At 39.8% G+C, this 25,482-nt stretch overlaps 1 protein-coding gene across 19 annotated transcripts in view; it reads right to left on the bottom strand.

The window, feature by feature from the left end:
• AOPEP (aminopeptidase O (putative)) overlaps positions 1-25,482 on the bottom strand; it is a 464,323-nt gene that overhangs the window by 432,469 nt on the left and 6,372 nt on the right. The window contains exon 1 of one of the 19 annotated variants that reach the window (XM_049895749.1): positions 2,377-2,723. The exons of the other annotated variants lie outside the window; for them this stretch is intronic. The gene's annotated coding sequence lies outside the window, so the exon portion shown is untranslated. Of the gene's footprint in view, positions 1-2,376; positions 2,724-25,482 lie in introns of those variants that run through there. 19 annotated transcript variants of the gene reach the window in all.

The raw sequence follows: 25,482 nt of genomic DNA, 5'->3' as shown, positions 1-25,482 counted from the left end.
AAACTGAGGCTCAGAGAGGTTAAGATACTTCCCTAAGGTCACACAGTGATTAAATGGCAAAGTTGGGATTTAAATTCAGATGGAATTTAAAACCATTCCCGAAGCCCACTCTTCAGACAAAGATTAAACTAGACCATAAAACATAAAATAATACTCGTGAAGACTCCAGCTCCCGTTCAGAGGCAGGGTGAGAAGGCAGGAAGGGACAGGAGATGGTTGAATGGACACGGAAAACCTGAGGTGGAAAGCGGGAGTGTGCTATGGCATTATAGGGATTGCAACTAGCGTCACATTAACAATGTGTACATAAATTTTTGTATCAGAAATTAACTTGAGCTGTAAACTTTCACCTAAAGCACAATAAAAAAAGAAAAAACATGGAAAAACAAAAATGAAAAAGAACCATTCAGACAGGAATGACTACTTCAGTTTGTTCAGAAACGTAGGAGTTTAATGCACATTTCCAAAGTGGCTTAACCAAGCCAGCAAGTAACTTACAAACTATCAGAACTTTGTTTCCTAAGTTCAAAATTATCCGAACTTGTGTTCAGGAAGTTGTGAACAGGAATCTTCCCTTTAGAAATCAAAAGCACAGCCTTCATCCCATGATGATGGGAATGTAAAATGGTACTGCCACCGTGGGGAACAGTTTGGTGATTCCTCAAAAAATTGAACCTGGAACTACCATATGACCCAGCAATCCCAATCCTAGACATATACCAAGAAGTAAAGTGAGAAATGCAAACAGAAATCTGTACAACAATGTTCGTTGCAGCACTTTTCACAAGAGCCAAAAGGTGGAAACAACCAAAATGTCCAGCAACATATGAATGGATAAACAAAATGTGGTCTACGTACACCATGGAATAATAGCCGTAAAGACAAGCGAAGTCCTAACGCATGCCACAACATGGATGAACTTTGAAAACATCAGGCTGATCTAAGTCAAAAGGGCAAATATTGTATGATCTCACTTATATTAAATAAGCAAATATACAGAAACCAAGGATTATTAGTGGTTACCAGGGTGGAGGAAAGGGAGGAGGGCAGTGTTTACTTAGGGGGCATTGATTTTATGTTAATGGTGGTAGAATGATTCGGCAAAGGATAACAAGGATGGTTGCACAACTTGAGGAATGTAATCAATGTTACTGAACTGTACATGTAGAAATCGTTGAGATGGCATATGTTTTGCTATATATATTTACACCAAAATAGAATTGGAAAAAAAAAAAATTCCCCAGCACTGTGCTCTGGCAGAACAAGACTTCTTCTATAGGCAAGCTCTAAACTGTTAGGAAGGTTGTCATGACATTACTTGAGTCTTCTCTTCAGCAACTGAACAGCCTCAGTTCTTTTATCTGTTACTCACTATTTATGGGTTCTAAAACCTTCATAATCCTAATCATGCTTGAGTTCAGTCACTGCTCCCCCTGCAGGATGGTGTGCCCAGAATTCAGTGCTTAAAGTAAGGTATGACTACCTACTCAGCCACTGAGTCAATTCCAAGTCATAGCGACCCCACTGGGTTTCCAAGGCTATAAATCTTGACAGAAGCAGACTGCCACATTTTTCTCGCGCAGAGCTGCTGGTAGCTTTGAACCGCCAACCTTTCGGTTAGCAGTCAAGCGTTTTAACCACTGAGCCACCAGCAGAGTGCAAAAAGAAGGGTGATTATTCCAGGAAGTGCTTTGCACACCATGGGCCTAAGGCAAACTGTTGAGCACTTTTATCGACATAACTCAATTAACGCAGCCTTAAAATAAAAAGAACTGGTTTAACATTGAAGATGGGGGTTTTATCAGACTCAGTGATTTTTGCTAAGCTAGGACAAAAACAAAACAATTTTAACTCCATTAAGAGAACTAATATAAATTATTATTGTCAACAAATATTCATATATTGGGAACAGATTAATAGATTTGTGTTACAGGCTTCAATAGGGTAAAAAAAAGAAGAAACTGTAAAAGAAAATATAGACAAAAATAGAAGGCTGGGGACCATGGTCTGGGGGAACATCTAGTTCAATTGGCATAACACAGTTTAAAGGTAAAATGTTCTACATCCTACTTTGGTGAGTAGGGCCTGGGGTCTTAAAAGCTTGCGAGCGGCCATCTAAGATATGTCTGCTGGTCCCACCCTATCTGGAGCAAGGGAGAAGGAAGAAAACCAAAGACACAAGCGAAAGATTAGACCAAAGGACTAACAGACCACAACTACCACAGCCTCCACCAGACTGAGGCCAGTACAAATAGATGGTGCCTGGCTACCAGTACTGACTGCTGTGATAGGGATCACCATATAGCATCCTGGACAGAGCTGGAGAAAAATGTGCAACAAAATTCTAATTCACACACAAAAAAGGACCAGACTTACTGGTCTTATAGAGATTGGAGAAACTCTGAGAGTATGGCCCCCAGACATCCTTTTAACTCAGTACTGAAGTCACTCTTGAGGTTCATCCTTCAGCCATAGACAAGCCTATAAAACAAACAATAACATATGCAATTCAACCATGTATACGAGATTAAATGGGCACAGCAGCCCCGGGGCAAGGATGAAAAGGCAGGAGGGGACAGGGCAGCTGGACAAATGGAAATGCGGAACCCAAGGTTGAGAGGGGGAGAGTGTTGACATGTCACGGGGTTGGCAACCAATGTCACAAAACAATATGTGTATTAATGGTTTAATGAAAAACTAATTTGCTCTGTACACCTTCACCTAAAGCACAATAAATACATATACATGTATATATATATATATATATACATAGAAAAAGAATGAAAATAGCAGATTTCTCAGTAAGATTTCCTCTTCTAGAAATGTTGAAGAGTTGTTTTTTTTCCCTTAATGAAGTTTCATTTTAATGTAGAAAAGCAAATAACCTTATTTAATTTCTTTATACAGTATAGTACATAATCAGTAATCATTGGTACATTAAAAGTCCTCTTGCTTTTTTTTTCTTTTATCGTGCTTTAGATGAAAGTTTACAGCTCAAGTTAGTTTCTCATGCAAAAATTTATATATACGTGGTTATGTGGCCCTAGTTGCTATCCCTATAATGTGACTGCACACTCCTCCCTTCCACCCTATATTTACCATGTCCATTTAACCAGCTCCTGTCCCTTTCTGCCTTCTCATCTCACCTCTGGACAGGAGCTTCCCATTTAGTCTCATGTCTCTACTTGAACTAAGAAGCACACTCTTCACAAGTATCATTTATGTCTTATAGTCCAGACTATTCTTTGTCTGAAGAGCTGGCTTTGGGAATGGTTTTAGTTCTGGGTTAACAGACAGTCCCAGGACCATGTCTTCTAGGGTTCCAACAGTCTCAGTCAGACCATTAAGTCTGGTCTTTTTACATGAATTTGAGTTCTGCACCCCACTTTTCTCCTGCTCCATCAGGGACTCTTTGTTGTGTTCCCTGTCAGGGCAGTCATTGATGGTAGCCGGGCACCATCTAGTTCTTCTGGTCTCAGACTGATGGAGTCTCTGGTTTATGTGGTCCTTTTGTCTCTTGGGCTAATATTTTCCTTGTGTCTTTGGTGTTCATTCTCCTTTGCTCCAGGTGCGTTGAGACCAACTGATGCCACCCACCAAAGTGGGATGCAGAACATTTTCTTAATAAACTTTGTTATGCCAGTTGACCTAGATGTCCCTTGAAACAATGGTCCTCAGACCACTGCCCCTGCTATACTGCCCTTTGAAGTGTTTAATTGTGTTCAAGACACTTCTTAGCTTTTGGTTTAGTCTAGTTGTGCTGACTTCCCCTGTATTTTGTGTTGTCCTTCCCTTCACCTGAAATAATTCTTGCTATTTACTATCTAGTTAGTGAATTCCCTTTCCACCCTCGTAACGATCAGAGTGTTTTCTTCTGTGTTTAAACCTTTTCTTGAGTTCTTATAATAGTGGTCTCATACAATATTTGTCCTTTTGCTACTAATTTCACTCAGCATAATGCCTTCCAGATTCATCCATGTTATGAGATGTTTCGTGGATTCATCATTGTTCTTTATCATTGCATAGTATTCCATTGTGTGAATATACCATAATTTATTTATCCATTCATCCACTGGTGGACACCTAAGTTGTTTCCATTTTTTGCTATTGTGAACAGTGCTGCAATGAACATGGGTGTGCATAATATCTACTCCTGTGAGGGCTCTAATTTCTCTAGGATATATTCCAAGGAGTGGAATTGCTGGATCATATGGTACTTCTATTTCTAGCTTTTTAAGGAAGCGCCAAATTGATTTTCAAAGTGGTTGTACCATTTTACACTCCCACCAGCAGTGTATAAGTGTTCCAGTCTCTCCACGACCTGTCCAACATTTATTATTTTGTGTTTTTTTAATTAATGCTATCCTTGTTAAGGTGAGATGTTATCTCGCTGTAGTTTTGATTTTCATTTCTCTAACGGCTACTGATCATGAGCATTTCCTCGTGTATCTGTTAGCCACCTGAATGTCTTCTTTGGTGAAGTGCCTGCTCTTATCATTTGCCCATTTTTTAATTGGACTACTTGTTTTTTTGAGGTTGAAGTTCTGCAGTATCGTGGAGATTTTAGAGATTAGACCCTGATCAGATATGTCGTAGCCAAAAATTTTTTCCCAGTCTCTAGGTCGTCTTTTCACTCTTCTGCTGAAGTCTTTTGATGGACATAAGTGTTTGATTTTTAGGAGCTCTCAGTTACCTAGTTTCTCTTCTGGTACATTGTTTATGTTTTGCATACTGTTTATGCCATGTATTAGGGCTCCTAGCGTTGTCCGTATTTTTTTTTTTAAGAAATGCTGTTTTTTAATTGAAACAAACTATACAGTCCTGAAAGAAATAATGTGAAAATAGTTTCTTACTAATAACAAATGTTCTGCCATGGAGGAAAAGTAGCAGTTCCAGCTTTTAGGGGAATATAGTTTACCTGCACAAAGAAATCCAGATATAGATCCCTCAAACCCATGATTTGAAAGGACTCAATCCAACTCTCACTCAATACATTCAATACATGAATCCCCACTACGCATACCTACTGTCACCTAGGGAATATTTGAAAAACCACAGATATTTTTAATATTGTTCAAAAAATAGCAAAACAATCCAAATTTCCATCAACTGACAAATGGATAAATAAAATGTGGCATATCCATACAATGAAATATTGTTTATCTGTAAATAGGAAAGAAGTACGGATACATGCTGCAACGTGGATGAAGCTTGAAAACATTATGCTGAGTGAATAAGCCAGATACAAAAGGACACATGTTCCATGATTCCATTCACAGTATGTGAAATATTTAGAATAGGCAAATCTATAAAGATAGAAACTAGATTAGTAGTCACCAAGGGTTGGGAGCAGAGGAAGATGGGGAATAACTGCTAATGGGCACAGGCTTTACTTCTGGGGTAATAACAATCTCCTAAAATCAGGTAGAGGTGAAGGGTGCACGACTCTGTGAATATCCAAACATCACTGACTTGTACACTTAAAAACGGTGAATTTTATGACATGTGAATAGTATCTCAATAAAGCTGTTATTTTTCAAAGCAAGGAACAAAAGAACAGCAAGGCATTTAAACAAAGTTTTATAGTGTTTTCTCACAAGTGTCCTACGGAAGATAGAAAATCTTACCTAATTTGGAACAAAAGATTCAGGAAAAGCATTTAAATGATATCACCGGGGATTGTTAAATGCTTGGTTTTAAAAGGACTATTTAAAAGAGATGCATATTTATTTTAATGAGAATTTATAGTTAAAGAGCCATGCTACCCAAGTATACATCTCCTTCTGACAGGGTACAGCATTTCAACGCTTGCATATTATTTTTAAACCTATTTTAAACTGTTAGCCTTGGATATTTGTTTAAAAGAGTATTTCCCAAACTTCAGTCACATATTGCCATTCTCGTACCATCTGTGCTATTATTTATTACATATTTTTCTTAAATTCACTTGGTTATTGAATCACCTCTTTTTCTTAGCCTCATCTCAGGCAATGATATCAATAAAATCATGAGATTTACGTTCTAATTATATTTGCATTAAAATAAGTACATGTTGTTATTGTTGTTGGGTCAGTTCTAACTCATAGCGACCCTATGTACAACAGAATGAAATACTGTCCAGTCCTGTGCCATCCTCACAATCGTTACTATGTTTGAGCCCATTGTTACAGCCCTGTATCAGTCCATCTTGTTGATGGTCTTCCTCTTTTTTGCTCTCCTCTACTTAAGCAAGTATGATGTCATTCTCCAGGGACTGGTCCTCCTGATAACATGCCCAGAGTATGTAAGATTCTCCGTTCTAAGGAGCACTATGGTTACACTTCTTCCAGGACAGATCTGTTCATTCTTCTGGCGGTCCATGGTATATTCAACATTCAAAATTCTTCACCAAGATCATAATTCAAAGGCATCAATTCTTATTTAGTCTTCTTAATCATTGTCCAGCTTTTGCATGCATATGAGGCAACTGAAAACACCATGGCTTGGGTCAGGCGCACCTTAGTCCTCAAAGGGACATCTTTGCTTTTCAACACTTTAAAGAGGTCTTTTGCAGCAGATTTGCCCAATGCAATATGTCATTTGATTTCCCGACTGCTGCCTCCATAGGTGTTGATTGTGTACCAAGTAAAATGAAATCCTGGACAACATCAGTATTTGCTCCATTTATTCACGGTCCAGTTGTGAGGATTTTTGTTTTCTTTATGTTGAGGTGTAACTATTAAAATTTAAAAGATGCTTATGAATCATCTTGTATACAACTTAAGAAACCACTTGAAATCATCTTGTATACATTTTGAGAAACACTGGTTAAAAGACGAGCTTAGCCAGGGAACATATCTATATCTCTATCAGGAGTCGCTGATGGTGAAAACAGTAAGGCACTCCACTACTAACCCAAAGGTTGGTGGTTCAAACCCACCCAGGGGGCACCTTGAAAGAAAGACCTGGCAATCTACTTCCAAAAGATCACAGTCACTGAAAATCCTATGGAACCCAGCATATCCCTGATACCAAAACCAGGTAAAGACACCACAAAAAAAGAACATTACAGACCTATATTCCTCATGAACATAGATGCAAAAATCCTCAACAAAATTCTAGCCGATAGAATTCAACAACATATCAAAAAAATAATTCAACATGACCAAGCGGGAGTCATACCACGTATGCAGGGATGGTTCAACATTAGAAAAACGATTAATGTAATCCATCATATAAATAAAACAAAAGACAAGAATCACATGATACTATCAATTGATGCAGAAAAAGCATTTGACAAAGTTCAACATCCATTCATGATAAAAACTTTGAGAAAAATAGGAATAGAAGGGAAATTCTTCAACATAATAAAGGGCATTTATACAAAGCCAATAGCCAACATCATCCTAAATACAAAGATCCTGAAAGCATTCCCCTTGAGATCAGGAACCAGACAAGTCTGCCCTTTATCACCATTCTTAATCAACCAGAGCAATTAGGTTAGATAAAGAAATAAAGGGCATCCAGATCAGCAAAGAAGAAGTAAAAGTATCTCTATTTGCAGGTGATATGATCTCATACACAGAAAACCCTAAGGAATTCTCAAGAAAACTACTGAAACTAATAGAAGAGTTCAGCAGAGCATCAGGATACAGGATAAACATACAAAAATCAGTTGGATTCCTCTACATCAACAAAAAGAACATCAAAGAGGAAATCAACAAATCAATACCATTTACAGCAGCTCCCAAGAAGATAAAATACTTAGGACTAAATCTTACCGGAGATGTAAAAGATTTATGCAAAGAAACTACAAAACACTTCTACAAGAAACCAAAAGAGACCTACATAAGTGGAAAAACATACTTTGCTCATGGATAGGAAGAGTTAATATTGTAAAAATGTCTATTCTACCAAAAGCAATCTATACATTTAATGCAATTCCAATTCAAATTCCAACGACATTCTTTAATAAGATGAAGAAAAAAATCACCAACTTCATATGGAAGGGAAGGAGGCCCCGGATAAGTAAAGCATTACTGAAAAAGAAGAACAAAGTGGGAGGCCTCACTCTACCTGATTTTAGAACCTATTATACCGCCACAGGAGTCAAAACAGCCTGGTGCTGGTACAACAACAGATACATAGGCCAATGGAACAGAATTGAGAATCCAGACATAAATCCATCCACATATGAGCAGTTGATATTTGACAAAGGCCCCAAATCAGTTAAATGGGGGAAAAGACAGTCTTTTTAACAAATGGTGCTGGCATAACTGGATATCCATGTGCAAAAAAAAATGAAACAAGACCCATACCTCACTCCATGCACAAAAACTAACTCAAAATGGATCAAAGACCTAAAACGATACAGATCATGGAAGAAAAAATAGGGTCAACATTAAAAAGTGATAAAGATCATGGAAGAAAAAATAGGGACAATGTTAGGAGCCTTAATACACGGCATAAACGGTATACAAAACATTACTAACAATGCAGAAGAGAAACTAGATAACTGGGAGCTCCAAAAATCAAACACCTATGCTCATCCAAAGACTTCATCAAAAGAGTAAAAAGATTACCTACAGACTGGGAAAAAGTTTTTAGCTATGACATTTCCAATCCGCGCCTGATCTCTAAAATCTACATGATACTGTAAAAACTCAACTGCAAAAAAGACAAATAACTGGATTAAAAAAAATGGGCAAAAGATATGAACAGACACTTCACTAAAGAAGACATTCAGGTAGCTAACAGATACAAGAGGAAATGCTCATGATCATTAGCCATTAGAGAAATGAAAATCAAGACTGCAACGAGATTTCACCTCACTCCAACAAGGCTGGCATTAATCCAAAAAACATAAAATAATAAATGTTGGAGAGGCTGTGGAAAGACTGGAGCACTTCTACACTGCTGGTGGGAATGTAAAATGGTACAACCACTTTGGAAATCGATTTGGCGCTTCCTTAAAAAGCTAGAAATAGAACTACCATACGATCCAGCAATCCCACTCCTTGGAATATATCCTAGAGAAATAAGAGCCTTTATACCAACAGATACATGCACCCCCATGTTCATTGCAGCACTGTTTACAATAGCAAAAACATGGAAGCAACCAAGGTGCTCATCAATGGATGAATGGATAAATAAATTATGGTATATTCACACAATGGAATATTACACATTGATAAAGAACAGTGAGGAATTTGTGAAACATTTCATAACATGGAGGAATCTGTAAGGCATTATGCTGAGCGAAATTAGTCAGTTGCAAAAGGACAAGTATTGTATAAGACCACTATTATAAGAACTCAAGAAATAGTTTAAACAGAGAAGAAAATATTCTTTGATGGTTACAAGAGGGGGGAGGGAGGGAGGGTGGGAGAGGGATTTTCACTAATTAGATAATAGATAAGAACTACTTTAGGTGAAGGGAAAGGCACACAATACAGGTGAAGTCAGCGCAACTGGACTAAACCAAAAGCAAAGAAGTTTCCTGAATAAATTGAATGCTTTGAAGGTCAGCATAGCAGGGGTGGAGGTTTGGGGACCATGGTTTCAGGGCACATCTAAGTCAATTGGCATAATAAAATCTATTAAGAAAACATTCTGTATCCCATTTCGGAGAGCAGCATCTGGGGTCTTAAGCACTAGCAAGCGGCCATCTAAGATGCATCAATTGGTCTCAATGCACCTGGAACAAAGGAGAATGAAGAACACCAAGGACACAAAGTAATTACAAGCCCAAGAGACAGAAAGGGCCACATAAACCAGAGACTACATTAGCCTGAGACCAGAAGAACTAGATGGTGCCTGGCTACAACCCATGACTGCCCTGACAGGGAACACAACAGAGAACCCTGAGAGAACAGGAGACCAGTGGAATGTAGACCCCAAATTGTTGTAAAAAGACCAGACTTAATGGTCTGACTGGGACTAGAAGGACCCTGGTGGTCATGGCCCTCAGACCTTGTTAGCCCAGGACAGGAACCATTCCCCAAGCCAACTCTTCAGACAGGAATTGGACTGGACAATGGGATAGAAAAAGATGCTGGTGAAGAATGAGTTTCTTGGATCAAGTAGACACTTGAGACTATGTTGTTATCTCCCATCTGGAGGGGAGATGAGAGGGCAGAGGGGGTTAGAAGCTGGCGGAAGGGACATGGAAAGAGAGAAAGAATGGAGGGAAGGAGCAGCCTGTGTCATTAGGGAGAGAGCAATTAGGAGTACATAGCAAGGTGTATATAAATTTTTGTATGAGAGACTGACTTGATTTGTAAACTTTGACTTAAAGCACAATAAAAATTTTAAAAAAGAAATCCTATGGAGCACAGTTGTACTCTGAAACATTTGGGATTACCATGAGTCGGAAAAGTAATTTTTTTTTTTTGGTTATCTATCTATTTATATACATACAGATATATCAGAAGAAAGATGTGGCAATCTGCTTCCATAAAGATTTACAGACTTGGAAACTCAACGGGGCAGCTCTACTCTGTCCTATAGGGTCACTATGAGTTGGAATCAACTCAACAGCAGCGGGTTTGCGTTTTGGTTTGGGTATCTATCTATTTATATACATATAGATATATATTTCTTTGAGTAACAAAGAAATTAGAATGTTCAGAAAACTACTTTCCAGCAAAACTCAAAACTGTCCTATTCCATAAAGTGAGGCACATATTCAGTGGTAGCAACAAGGCTGCCACTTAACCAAAAAAAAGTATTTGAGAACAGTAGTCGAGTGGACAGTACAGGAAAATGGTGGGGCAGTAGGACTCCATGAGCAGCTAAAACAACAGGGATGCTTAGGCTTCTCTACATGTTTCTGGGTCAAGGTGTAGTCCAGTTCAGGTATTACTGTCATGCTCAGCTTGTCAAAGAGCAGAGATGCACTGGGCAAAAATCCACTGTCTAATGATCAACTGGGCAGGGCCCTTTATTGACCCTGCTGCACTCTGGCCAGCACCAGTCATGCAAGTCTACAGAGGGGCCACCACTTCTAAAGCACAGACTCTAAGGCAGAGAGAGAGAGCCTAAGCTCTACTGTACCTATCCCTCCTGTCTAAAGGAATTATACATTAAATTTCATTTTGAAATATTAATGCAGTGGGTGATTTAAACAGCTTCCTAAGGGAAGCTTTAGTTCCATTAGTGACTGGGGATGTCAATGGATAAGCCCACTCCCCAAGCACAAGACATTAGAGTATTTAATCACCCTCTTTTTCAACTCCCTTTCCCCATTTCAAGGATGAAAGCTCTGTTAGTCCCTGGGTAGTGCAAATGGTTTGCACTTGCCTACTAACTGAAAGGTTGGCAGTTCAAACCCACCCAGAGGTACCACAAAACAAGGAGCTGGCAATCAGCTTCAGTGAAGATTACAGCCAATCACATCATACACAAAAACTAACTCAAAACAGATCAAAGGCCTAAATATAAAACCAAAACTATAAAGATCATAGAAGAAAAAATAGGATCGATGCCAGAGGCCCTAATACAGGGCATAAACAGCATACAAACCATAACTAACAATACACAAACGCCAGAAGATAAACTAGATAACTGGTATCTTCTAAAAATTAAACACTTATGCTCATCAAAAGACTTTACCAAAAGAGTAAAAAGAGAACCTACAGACTGGGAAAAAATTTTTGGCTATCACAAATCCAACAAAGGTCTAATCTCTAAAATCTACAGGAAAATCCAACACCTCTGCAAAAGAAAGATAAATAACCCAATTTAAAAATGGGCAAGCGAACGAACACTTCACCAAAGAAGACATTCAGACAGCTAACAGACACATGAGGAAATGCTCATGATCACTAGCCATTGGAGAAATGCAAATCAAAACTACAAGAAGATGCCATCTCACTCCAGCATTACTGGCACAAATAAAAAAAAAAAAAAACAGAAAATAACAAACACTGGAGAGGCTTCACAGAGCCTGAAACTCTTATGCACTGCTGGTGGGAATGCAAAATGGTAAAACCACTCTGGAAAACGATATGGCACTTTCTTAAAAAGCTAGAAATAGAAATACCATACAATACAGCAATCCCACTCCTGGGAATATATCCTAGAGAAATAAGAGTTGTCACATGAATAGACATACGCATAGCCGTGTTCACTGCAGCATTGTTCACAACAGCTAAAAGATGGAAACAACCTAAGTCTCCATCAACAGATCAATGGATAAACAAACTATGGGACATACTCACAATGGAATAATGTGCAACAATAAAGAACAATGATGAATCCGAGAAACATCTCTCAACATTGATGAATGTGGAGGGTGTTATGCTGAGTGAAACAAGTCAATCACAAAAGGACAAATACTGTATGAGACCACTATTATAAAAACTCATGAAAAGGTTTATACACAGAAAGAAACAATCTTTGATGGTTACAAGGGAGGAGAGGGTGGGGAAGGAAAACACTAAGTAGATAATAGATAAGTGCTAACTTTGGTGAAGGGTAAGACAGTACATAATACTGGGGAAGCCAGCACAACTTGTTCAAGGCAAGGTCATGGAAGCTTCATAGACACATTCAAACTCCCTGAGGGCTGAATTACTGGCCTGTGGGCTGGGGAGGATGGTCTTGGGGGATATCTAGCTCAATTGGCATAACATAGTTTATAAAGAAAATGTTCTACATCCTACTTTGATGAGTAGTGTCTGGGGTATTAAAAACTTGTGAGTGGCCATCTAAGATACTCCACTGGTTCCACCCCATATGGAGCAAGGGAAAAAGAAGAAAAGCAAAGACACAAGGGAAAGATTAGTCCAAAGGACTAACAGACCACAACTACCACAGCCTCCACCAGACTGAGTCCAGCACAACTAGATGGTGCCCAGCTACCACCATCAACTGCTCTGACAGGCATCACAATAGAGGGTCCCGGATAGAGAAAAATGTAGAACAAAATTCTAACTCACAAATACAAAGACCAGACTTACTGGTCTGACAGACTGAAGAAACCCGGAGAGTATGTCCCCTGGATACCCTTTTAACTCAGTACCAAAGTCACTCCTGAGGTTCACCCTCCAGCCAAAGATTAGACAGGCCCATAAAACAAAATGAGACTAAACGGCCACACCAGCCTGGGGCAAGGACAAGAAGGCAGGAGGGGACAGGAAAGCTGGTAATGGGGAACCTAGGGCCAACAAAGGGAGTGTTGACATGGCGTGGAGTTGGCAACCAATGTCACAAAACAATATGTGTATTAATTGTTTAATGTGAAACTAATTTGTTCTGTAATCCTTTATCTAAAGTACAATAAAAAATTCCTTGTGAACGAAGCCAAATACATTTAAAAAAAAAGAGAAAAAGGTTACAGTCAATAAAGCCTTATGGAACTGAATTCTGCTCTGTAACACATGGGGTGGCCACGAGTCGGAACTGGCTCAACAGAAACGAGGATTTTCAAGTAGTTGAAAATAAGAACATGCCACTATCTTTATTCTTATTCATTTCAAGAAGTCCTAACTGAATCCTGGAGTAGTAGGACACAGAGATAGTTAACTGAGGACCTCCTGAAAAGAACAAAAAAGAAGAAAAATGTTTCCTGCCGCATTGTTGTTATGAATCACTTTCCAGGAAGCTAGATACAATTTTTTTCACAGTCCTATGCACACACATGGGAAAAATACAGACGCCATGTGAGCACCACGTGTCTGTCAGTTTGTCATACTGTGGGGGCTTGCATGTTGCTGTGATGCTGGAAACTATGCCACCGGTATTCAGATACCAGCAGGGTCACCCATGGAGGACAGGTTTCAGTTGAGCTTCCAGACTAAGACAGACTAGGAAGAAGGACCTGGCAGTCTACTTCTGAAAATCATTAGCCAGTGAAAACCTTATGAATAGCAGCGGAACACTGTCTGATATACTGCTGGAAGATGAGCCCCCCAGGTTGGAAGGCACTCAAAAGATGACTGGGGAAGAGCTGCCTCCTCAAAGTAGCGTCGACCTTAATGACATACATGGAGTAAACCTTTCGGAATCTTGATTTGCTGAAGTGGCATGACTCAAAATGAGAAGAAACAGCTGCAAACATCCATTAATAATCGGAACCTGGAATGTACGAAGCATGAATCTAGGAAAACTGGAAATCGTCAAAAATGAAATGGAATGCATAAACATCGATATCCTAGGCATTAGTGAGTTAAAATGGACTGGTATTGGCCATTTTGAATCGGACAATCTTATAGTCTACTATGCTGAAAATGACAATTCGAAGAGGAATGGTGTTGCATCCATGTCAAAAAGAACCTTTCAAGATCTATCCTGAAAAACGCTGTCAGCGATAGGATAATATCCATAAGCCTACAAGGAAGACCAGTTAATACGACTATTATTCAAATTTACGCACCAACCACTAGGGCCAAGGGTGAAGCAATAGAAGATTTTCATCAGCTGCTGCAGTCTGAAATTGATCGAACATGCAATCAAAATGCATTGATAATTACTGGTGATTGGAACGCAAAATTTTGCTGAAGATCATTCAAAAACAGCTGCAGCAGTATATTGACGGGGAACTGCCAGAAATTCAGGCTGGTTTCAGAAAAGGACGTGGAACCAGGGATATCATTGCTGATGTCAGATGGATCCTGGCTGAAAGCAGAGAATTCCAGAAGGATGTTTACCTGTGTTTTATTGACTATGCAAAGGCATTCGACTGTGTGGATCATAACAAACGATGGATAACACTGCGAAGAATGGGAATTTCAGAACACTTAATTGTGCTCATGAGGAGCGTTTACATAGATCAAGAGGCAGTTGTTTGGACGGAACAAGGGGATACTGATTGGTTTAAAGTCAGGTGTGCATCAGGGTTGTATTCTTTCACCATACCTATTTAATCTGTATGCTGAGCAAATTATCCAAGAAGCTGGACTACACGAAGAAGAACAGGGCATCAGGATTGGAGGAAGCCTCATTAACAACCTGCGTTATGCAGATGACACAACCTTGCTTGCTGAAAGTGAAGACGACTTAAAGTACTTACTGATGAAGATCAAAGACCACAGCCTTCAGTGTGGATTACACCTCAACATAAAGAAAACAAAAATCCTCACAACTGGACCAATGAGCGACATCATGATAAATGGAGAAAAGACTGAAGTTGTCAAGGATTTCATTTTACTTGGATCCACAATCAACACCCATGGAAGCAGCAGTCAAGAAATCAAAAGATGCACTGCACTGGGCAAATCTGCTGCAAAGGACCTCCTCAAAGTGTTGAAGAGCAAAGATGTCACCCTGAAGACTAAGGTGCACCTGACCCAAGCCATGGTATTTTCAATCACATCATATGCATGTGAAAACTGGACAATGAATAAGGAAGACCGAAGAAGAGCTAACGCCTTTGAATTGTGGTCCTGGTGAAGAATATTGAATATAGCATGGACTGCCAAAAGAACGAACAAATCTGTCTTGGAAGAAGTGCAGCCAGAATGCTCCTTAGAGGCAAGGATGGTGAGACTGCGTCTTACATACTTTGGACATGTTGTCAGGAGGGATCAGTCCCTGGAGGACATCATGCTTGGCAGAGTACAGGGTCAGCGGAAAAGAGGAAGACCCTCAACGAGGTGGACTGACACAGTGGCTGCAACAATGAGCTCAAGCATAACAATGATTGCAAGGACGTAGCAGGACCGGGCAGCGTTTCGTTCTGTTGTGCATAGGGTCGCTATGAGTCAGAACTGACTTGACAGCACTTAATGACAACATGCAGGAAAAATATCTCTAAATTACTTTAGATAAATCTACTCCTGCCCCTGATGTGAGCTCAGGGTACTAGCCTGTAGGCTCATTTATATAGTATTTTCTCAGCACTCTTGATGCCATGACTTGGAGACTGTGTAAAAAGGTATACTTTCCCAGTAGCTTAACAAGTTTGCTTACTCTTTTAATATGTGACTCTTTAACATGTAGCCCCATAGCTGTAAAGGTCAGTCTCCTAAATATTCATTATTAAGAAAATACTAATTACAGAACTACAGAATTTTTAAGTCTGACTGGTTTGTGTTATGTTACACTGTCAAAGTGATCTTCAGGGGCATTTTTCACCTAGGAAGACTACCCACGACTTCTCAAAGGATTGTGTCCCAGGCCAATCAGTAGTTTCGCAGTGAAAATTAAACCTTCAGTTAGCTTCAATTTTAGCAATTAGGATTCATACCTATGAAGATACTAGTTTCAGAAATTCATGAAACCATTTGTATTTTACGAGGAGCCCTGGTGGAGTGGTGGTTAAAGCATTCGACTGCTAACCCAAAGGTCAGCGGTTCGAAACCACCAGCAGCTCCTCAGGAGAAAGATGGGGCAATCTGCTTCTGTAGAGATTTATAGCTTTGGAATCCCTATGGTGTTGCTATGAGTCAGAATCAACCGGATGGCAGTAGGTTTGGTTTGGTTTGGGGTTTGTATCTCACAATTCCCCCAAAATAAAACTATAATCAGATAAATCGCCACCCTCCTTTAAGATCTAGAATGGTGTCTCTAAAAGTATGGTCTGAGAATCAAATGCACCACAATTAATCTGTTATAAATTGAGGTTCTTAGACACTATGTCAGATCTACTGAATCAGAATCCCCAGGGAAAGGAACCAATAATCCACATTTTAATTAAACTTCCCAGATAATTCTTATGTATCCTAATGCTTCAGAATCACGTAGCTATGTGAACCAACTCTTGTCATCACAAAGCCATGAAAGCAGGATTCTCATAGGTTATTGCGTAAATTACAAAAAAAAAAAAGATCAATCAGGAAATAAATACTTGAAATGAAAACGTAGGCAAGGTGAAAAGCTCTCTGCCATTATAATCTGGCAGAATGTAGATCGCAATGTGAATTGCAGCCACGAACAGAGGGTATCCTCTATCTGCAAGAATAGTGTTATCTGTTTTGGTATCTATAGAAGAACACCATCTTTTCTGTCCTTCAACTTGAAACACAACACATTCTATAAAAGCAATGACATTGTACACAAAGATTAAAGGGTGTTCTAGCATGAAAGACATTTTCTCTCATTCTTTATCAACACTGTGACTTTGCCACGATGACTTGGGTTGAATTGGTTAGGCCCAAAACCAAAACAATTCCAACTCATAGTGACTCTATAGGACAGAGTAGAAATGCCCCATAGGGTTTCCAAGGCTGTAAATCTTTACAGAAGCAGATTGCCACATCTTTCTCCTGAGGAAAGGTTGGTGGGTTTGAACCACTGACCTTTTGGTTAGGAGCCAAGCACTTTAACCAATGCACCACCAGGGCTCCTTTTGGTTAGGCCAGTGGTTCTCAAACTTGAGTCTACTACTGGGCTCCAAGTATTTGCATTTCTAACAAGTTCCAGGTGATTCTGAAGCTGCTGGTCCAGGGACCACACTTTGAGAACCATTGACTTAATCTAACTCCGGTCTCCTCCTAACCAGCACTACTTAGGATTCACTATGGCACAGTCTGCCCTCATCTGCTAACCTAAGGGTTGAAGCCACCTAGTAGTGTTGCAGAAGAAAGCCTGGCAATCTGCTTCCATAATGACTACAGCCAAGAAAACCCTATGGAGCTGTTCTACTCAGTTAACACATGGAGTCGCCATTAGTTGGAACTAACTTGATGGCAACAGGTTTGGTTTTGTTTTTACGGGTGGAATTCAAGGATGAAAAAACCAAACAAAACAAAAAAACCCTCCATCTGGCAAACACTTCAACCACTTCCAGTAATGATTCTTGTGAAGGACTCTTGCTGCTGATTATATTCAGGAAGTTTTCATCATTCAAAACTTGCTGTATGGGTGATAAGCTTGTCCTTTCTTGGCAGCTCCCAAGGACAAACACCCTTCTTACTCCTCCCCTAATTCCTGGCCTAGGCTGACCTTACAGCCTCACTTCTTACACCGGACAGTTTTTCCATCCTTCTCTGTAGGAAACATACTGCCTAGGGCAGGATAGCTGTAGGAAAGGCAGAAGGTCCCTCTGCTCTTGTCTTAGGGAATTACACTTCCTTTGGGAGAGCAAGTCAGGCTCCTTCTACCTAAGGACGTATTTGGTGATCACCCCGCAGAGCTATAGCTGTACTAAACCCCACTAGGAGTACTACATCTAAAGATCAAAATTAAGTCAAGCACAAAGTCAAAGATTCTCTAGAAATATCAGAAGCATTCAGATTTCAATACTTACAATGTGGTCCTTGTGAGAATATTTAATATAACACAGATTTCCTAATTCAGAGATAGATCCAGAATTTACACGCTGCAAATGGGTGCCCTGTTCTTTCTAAATGGCTTCAAATACATCTCACCAAGGTTTAAAATACATTCCTAGCATCAGGTTCTAAGTGGTGAATTGAACATGTACTCAGCTCATCCTTCCAGACAAGAGATTTCAACAAATTCCTGGAAATTGAAAAGCAGTTGGAAGTAAGATAATTCATCTGATATAGCTTAAATATCTTCAAATTTTTTTTCCAAGAGCTCAACTGTCTTTTAAATTTAAATGTGTAATGGCGGTACAGTGGTTAAGTGCTCAGCTGCTAACCCAAAGACTGGCCGTTCAAACCCACCTAGCAGTTCTGCAGAAGAAAGACCTGGCAATCTACTTCGGTAAAGGCTACAGTTTAGAAACCCAATGGGGGGAGGGCAGTTTTACTGTCACATGGGGTCGCCATGAGTTGAAACTGACTCGATAGCACCTAAAAACAACAAACAGCTGACATTTAATTTAGGGATCATGTTAAAATTAATTTAGGAAGTTTTACGATAAAGATCATGGAAGAAAAAATAGGGACAACCCTAGGAGCCCTAATACAGGGCATAAACAGAATACAAAACATTACCAAAAATGATGAAGAGAAACCAGATAACTGGGAGTTCCTAAAAATCAAACACCTATGCTCATCTAAAGACTTCACCAAAAGAGTAAAAAGACCACCTATAGACTGGGAAAGAATATTCAGCTATGACATCTCAGACCAGCGCCTGATCTCTAAAATCTATATGATTCTGTCAAAACTCAACCACAAAAAGACAAACAACCCAATCAAGAAGTGGGTAAAGGATATGAACACACATTTCACTAAAGAAGATATTCAGGCAGCCAACAGACACATGAGAAAATGCTCCCGATCATTAGCCATTAGAGAAATACAAATTAAAACTACGATGAGATTCCATCTCACACCAACTAGACTGGCATTAATCCAAAAAACACAAAATAATAAATGTTGGAGAGGCTGCGGAGAGATTGGAACTCTCATACACTGCTGGTGGGATTGTAAAAATGGTACAACCACTTTGGAAATCCATCTGGCGTTATCTTAAACAGAAATAGAACTACCATACAACCCAGAAATCCCACTCCTCGGAATATACCCTAGAGATACAAGAGCCTTCACACAAACAGATATATGCACACCCATGTTTATTGCAGCTCTGTTTACAATAGCAAAAAGCTGGAAGCAACCAAGGTGTCCGTCAACGGATGAATGGGTAAATAAATTGTGGTATATTCACACAATGGAATACTACTCATCGATAAAGGACAGTGACGAATCTCTGAAACATTTCATAACGTGGAGGAATCTGGAAGGCATTGTGCTGAGCGAAATGAGTCAGAGGCAAAAGGACAAATATTGTATAAGACCACTATTATAAGATCTTGAGAAACAGAAAAAACTGAGAACACATACTTTTGTGGTTACGAAGGGGGGAGGGAGGGAGGGAGAGGGTTTTTTATTGATCAATCAGTAGATAAGAACTGCTTTGGGTGAAGGGAAAGACAACACTCAATACAAGGAAGGTCAGCCCAATTTTTTTTTTTTAAAAGCAAAGAGGTTTCTGGGATAAAATGAATGCTTCAAAGGTCAGCGGAGCAGGGGCGGGGGTCTGGGGAACATGGTTTGAGGGGACTTCTAAGTCAATTGGCAAAATAATTCTATTATGAAAACACTCTGCATCCCACTTTGAAATGTGGCGTCTGGGGTCCTAATTGCTAACAAGCGGCCATCTAAGATGCATCAGTTGGTCTCAACCCACCTGGAGCAAAGGAAAATGAAGAACACCAAGGTCACACGACAACTAAGAACCCAAGAGACAGAAAGGGCCACATGAACCACAGACCTACATCATCCTGAGACCAGAAGAACTAGTTGGTGCCCAGCCACAATCGATGACTGCCCTGTCAGGGAGCACAACAGAGAACCCCTGAGGGAGCAGGAGATCAGTGGGATGCAGACCCCAAATTCTCATAAAAAGACCATACTTAATGGTCTAGAGGAATCCCGGCGGCAATGCTCCCCAGACCTTCTGTTGGCACAGGACAGGAACCATCTCCGAAGACAACTCATCAGACATGAAAGGGACTGGTCAGCGGGGGGGGAGAGAGATGCTGATGAAGAGTGAGCTAATTAAATCAGGTGGACACTGGAGAGTGTGTTGGCAACTCTTGACTGGATGGGGGATGGGAAGATAGAGAGAGAGGGAAGATGGCAAAATTGGCAGGAAACGAGAGACTGAAAGGGCTGACTCAATAGGGGGAGAGCAAGTGGGAGAAGGGAGTAAGATGTATGTAAACTTACATGTGACAGACTGATTGGATTTGTAAATGTTCACTTGAAGATTAATAAAGGTTAATTAAAAAAAATTAATTTAGGAAGTTTTAAAGGTAAGGTTAAACAGTTTATTTCCCTTAAGACCCCATATCTTATATAGACTAAGACATATATGCTTAAGGAAAAAAATGTAAATCTGGAGAACAAACACAGAACTACGCTAATATGGAAGGAATCTAAGGATATTTTTAAAGTGTTGGCCGTACACTGCTAAAATTCTGCAAATACTGCATGACATTAATGATTTACCTTGGGTTGTAAAAAATATTATAATGACTTTCTTAAATCATTGTAAGAAAATGACTAAACACAACATATACTGTGACCATGGTTATTTCCATAACTGGAAATACCCTCTTCATTAGAAATGACTGTAGGCCATGCTCCAAATCCAGAAGATTTGTTGTGAACAACAGTTGAAGTCAAGGGACATCCATTTGCTCAAACGTGACCACTGAAGATCTTAGATTTGTCCAAGTTCTGGGCGTGGGTGCAGACTAAGCAGAACAGACAGTTCCAAGTCACCTGCTACTAGAGAGAAACTGCTGGGACGGAACTGCCGCTTTCTAAAGCGTAACTTCTTTGACAAACGTTGTCTTCTGGCCTGCTTTTGGGTCTACGTTCTGCATGCGGTATGAGAGTCCTAAACACCAAAACAAATCAGTCTGTATGAAATAGTGGTCGGCACTCTAAACTGAGGTCATCTTTTTCTTAGAAATCCACATATTTAGCTATGGAAATAAGGCCATAATGTATCACTGTTAATCACCGATGGCGGATTTATCTATCACAGGGTATTCCTTGACAGAAGCTGCTTTTTATAACAAACAGATCAGGTTTCATGAAAAATAATTTTTATGAGATTCAAGTAAAAATGTCAAGGCCTTTTAATGTCACCTACTTGCTTCCTATTTTACAATGACAACACGAATGATAGGACAAAACTTAGGTCAGCGTGTATATGTTTTTGTCTGTTTGTTTTCAACGCTTCGTAAAAGTGGTAGGAGTTAGTACCCATTCATTCTAAAGTTCCATGGATAGTATGGATTTACGGAATACATGAAAGATCACTGAACGGCACAGTCTACAGGTAGGTGGCTTATGTCCTTTTACTAAATTTACTGTAAGTATTTCTCAATTAACATAGTATATACATTTATGTTAAAAAAAAAAAAAAAGATCCAAAACAATAAAGAGCAAAAGGGAAGAACAGAACGGGGGGTGGGGGGGTAATGGAAAAGAAGAAATGTTCTAAGAGTAGTAAAATTTAAGGATATGTTGGCATCTCTTCTGCCAGAGAGTCAACTTCATAATCTAATGCCCAAATGTAAAAGAAATGCTGAAATTAGGTCACAGAGCACAGACTCAAACTCCACAGTGGAGGCAAATGACTTTCAAGTTGTCAAATCCAACGGGCCCTTTCAGTCTTTAGTTTGCTACATTAACACCAATGGCCATGTCCCTCCTTCCTGAAATTCTCTCCTCTTTCAGCATTGGTGATGCCATTCTCTCTCCACCACCTCTCCTCTATATCCCTCTACCTCTTGGCCCTTCCACTTCTCAAGACAGTGGTGTTCCCTGTAGCTCTGTCTTCAATCTTTCTCATTTTCTCTGTGCAATCAAGACTCTAATTACTTCGAATTCATATGCTCAGCCCCGGTCTCTTTTAACTAAGTTTCCCCAGCGCATGATATCATCTAGTCAGTTGTCCAAGCAAAAATCCTGGGAACTATCCCAGATGTCTCACTGTCATCTCTATACAGTCAACTGCAAAGTCCTATCAATTCCTCTTGGATCTGTCATATCAGTTCATTCTGCCATTTGTCTAATTCAGGTCATGATTTCTCATCCAGAACATACTATTATAAGGAGATGACAATTAAGTACATATGGGTAAAGAACTTAGAGCCTCCCCTTATAAGTAAGGATGCACACAAATAACATTGAGGTATGGTTTAAAAGAACACTGAATACAGGTATTCTTAAAAAAAAAAAAAAAAAAAGATTCTAATACTGTATGACTATAGACAAATCATTTAATCAGCCCAGGCTTCAGATTCCCAATTGCCAAATGAAGGGTAAATGAAACATATCTAAGGACCCTTTGAACACTTAACATTCTATAATTCTATTCTACCAAGCGTTACTCAGTTTATACGTCCAAACATACACTATACTCGCTACACAGGCAAGATATTATCTGTGCCAAAAGAAACAGGCTGATGTGTCTCCTTGGCTGCCAAAATATATCAAGCATAACCCAATTCCCATCAGTTTCAAATTGCAAGTGTCAAAGAAATAAAATGTAAGCAACAGAAAAAAATTACAACGAAATCGATAATGGGTATAAAAATGCTATTTCAAAATAATTTCTTCAGGAATCAAGCAACACAGAGCAATGAGTTAGCAGCAACATGAGTGTGCCATAAGCCATTCTGAGAGTTAATAACAACATTACGAGCAAAAAGCTCTTTCTGCCCACAGAACAGGAGTGTGGGAATTGTATAACATCTAACGTCAAACATCAACACAATATAAATGCAATATGAGATCATAAAAGGTTTCAGGATATGCTTTTCAAAAACAAGGCTCTAAGAACTAGCTGTGAAAATGCAATCTGAATTCCAATTCGACGTTACTGTCTGCCTTAATCAAATGAGAGGCACTTGTTACCGTTTTAATAGCTTGGGTTCAGTTGCTCTTCCAATACCCGCTAAACTCGGAAGTAACATTCTGTTTGAAAGACAGTATAAAAAGAGTGGGTAGAGGGAGAGTGTGGCAGGTAAAACAACTTACATTGCAAAGTTGATGACTTAAGCATTAACTCAAAACCTAGGGACAAATAAACTTCGGAGCCAAAGAGCCTGGGTTCAAATCTCAATTCCACCACCTACCAGCTTCATAATTTTAGCAATTCACTGAATTTCTCTGTACCTCAGTTTCTTCACGTGTAAAATAGGAACAATAAAAGTATCTACGTCATAGGTAAAGTGTGTGTAACAGTGCATGGCATACTGTAAGCACTAGAAAGAATAGGTAATATTATTACATTATTATTGGAGCCCTGGTGGCACAGTGGTTAAGAGTTTGGCTGCTAACCAAAAGGTCGGCAGTTCAAATCTACTAGCCACACCTTGGAAACCATATGGGGCAGTCTACTTTGTCCTACACGGTGGCTATGAATTGGAATTGACTCAATGGCAATGGGTACGGCATGGTATATTATTATTACTGTTATTTTCCTTACTATTTTTTTAGACAAAATACTGGCTGAGAGGAAATACAACACTATAATTTATGCTCGGGTTCCAGTTTGACGAAAGATACCAGGCATATTTGTTCAAAGGAGCCCTGGTGGTGCAACAGTTAAGCACTCAGCTACTTACTGAAAGGTTGGCAGTTCAAACCCACTCAGCAGCTCTGTGGGAGAAAGACCTGGTGATCTGCTTCTGCAAAGATTACAGCCAAGAAAACCCTATGGGGCAGTTCTACTCAGTCATGAGGTAGCTATGAGTCTGAAATGACTCAATGGCACCCAACAACAACATATTTGTTCTTAATAACAATGTTATCTCAGTGATATCTCTATCCCTATTCTTTATAGGGCCACGATCAAATTGAATCACCAAGTACTGAGTTTATACCATATGAAATGAGAAGTATAATTCAATACACATTAAAAATATAACTAAACACACAATACAGGGGAGGTCAGCACAATTGGACTAAACCAAAAGCAAAGAAGTTTCCTTAATAAACTGAATGCTTCAAAGGCCAGCGTAGCAGGAGCAGGGGTCTGGGGACCATGGTTTCAGGGGACATCTAAGTCAACTGACATTGTAAAATCTATTAAGAAAACATTCTGCATCCCACTTTGAAGAGTGGTGTCTGGGGTCTTAAACGCTAGCAAGCAGCCATCTAAGATGCATCAATTGGTCTCAACCCACGTGGATCAAAGGAGAATGAAGAACACCAAGGACACAAGGTGATTACGAGCCCAAGAGACAGAAAGGGCCACATGAACCACTGACTACATCATCCTGAGACCAGAAGAACTAGATGGTGCTCGGCTACAACCCATGGCTGCCCTGACGGGGAATACAACAGAGAACCCCTGAGGGTGCAGGAGAGCAGTGGGATGCAGACCCCAAATTCTCATAAAAAGACCAGACTTAATGGTCTGACTGAGACTGGAAGGACCCCGGTGGTCATGGCCCCCAGACTTTCTGTTGGCCCAGGACAGGAACCATTCTCAAAGCCAACTCTTCAGACATGGATTGGACTGGACAATGTGTTGGAGAGGGATGCTGGTGAGGAGTGAGCTTCTTGGGTCAGGTGGACACTTGAGACTATGTTGGCATCTCCTGCCTGGAGGGGAGATGAGAGGGTGGAGGGGGTTAGAAGCTGGCGAAATGGACACGAAAAGAGAGAGTGCGGGGAGAGAGCGGGCTGTCTCATCAGGAGGAGAGTAATTGGGAGTGTGTAGCAAGCTATATATGGGTTTTTGTGTGAGAGACTGACTTGATTTGTAAACTTTCACTTAAAGCACAATAAAAATTATTTAAAATATATATATATATAACTATATTTTTGCTACGAAGTTTTAAAATAAATATCACCCTAATGGTATTAAAATATTCGGAACACCAAAGGAGTCAATATCAACTCTTGGCTGGTCTTGGTTTAAAATTGCTGTTGCTGTTAGCTGCCATCAAGTCAGACCCTCGACTCATCATGACCCCATGAACAAAAGAATAAAACAGCTGCTCAGTCCTGCAATCGAACCCTTTTGATGCGCAGGGATTTCATTAGCTGATTTTTCAGAAGTAGATCACCAGGTCTTTCTTCCTAGTCCGTCTTAGCCTTGAAGCTCTGCTGAAATCTG

This window comes from Elephas maximus, chromosome 9 (genome assembly GCF_024166365.1).
Source record: "Elephas maximus indicus isolate mEleMax1 chromosome 9, mEleMax1 primary haplotype, whole genome shotgun sequence".
Taxonomy (NCBI): Eukaryota; Metazoa; Chordata; class Mammalia; order Proboscidea; family Elephantidae; genus Elephas; species Elephas maximus.
The sequence above is the reverse complement of the archived record's forward strand: the minus strand, read 5'-3'. Positions and strand labels throughout refer to the sequence as shown.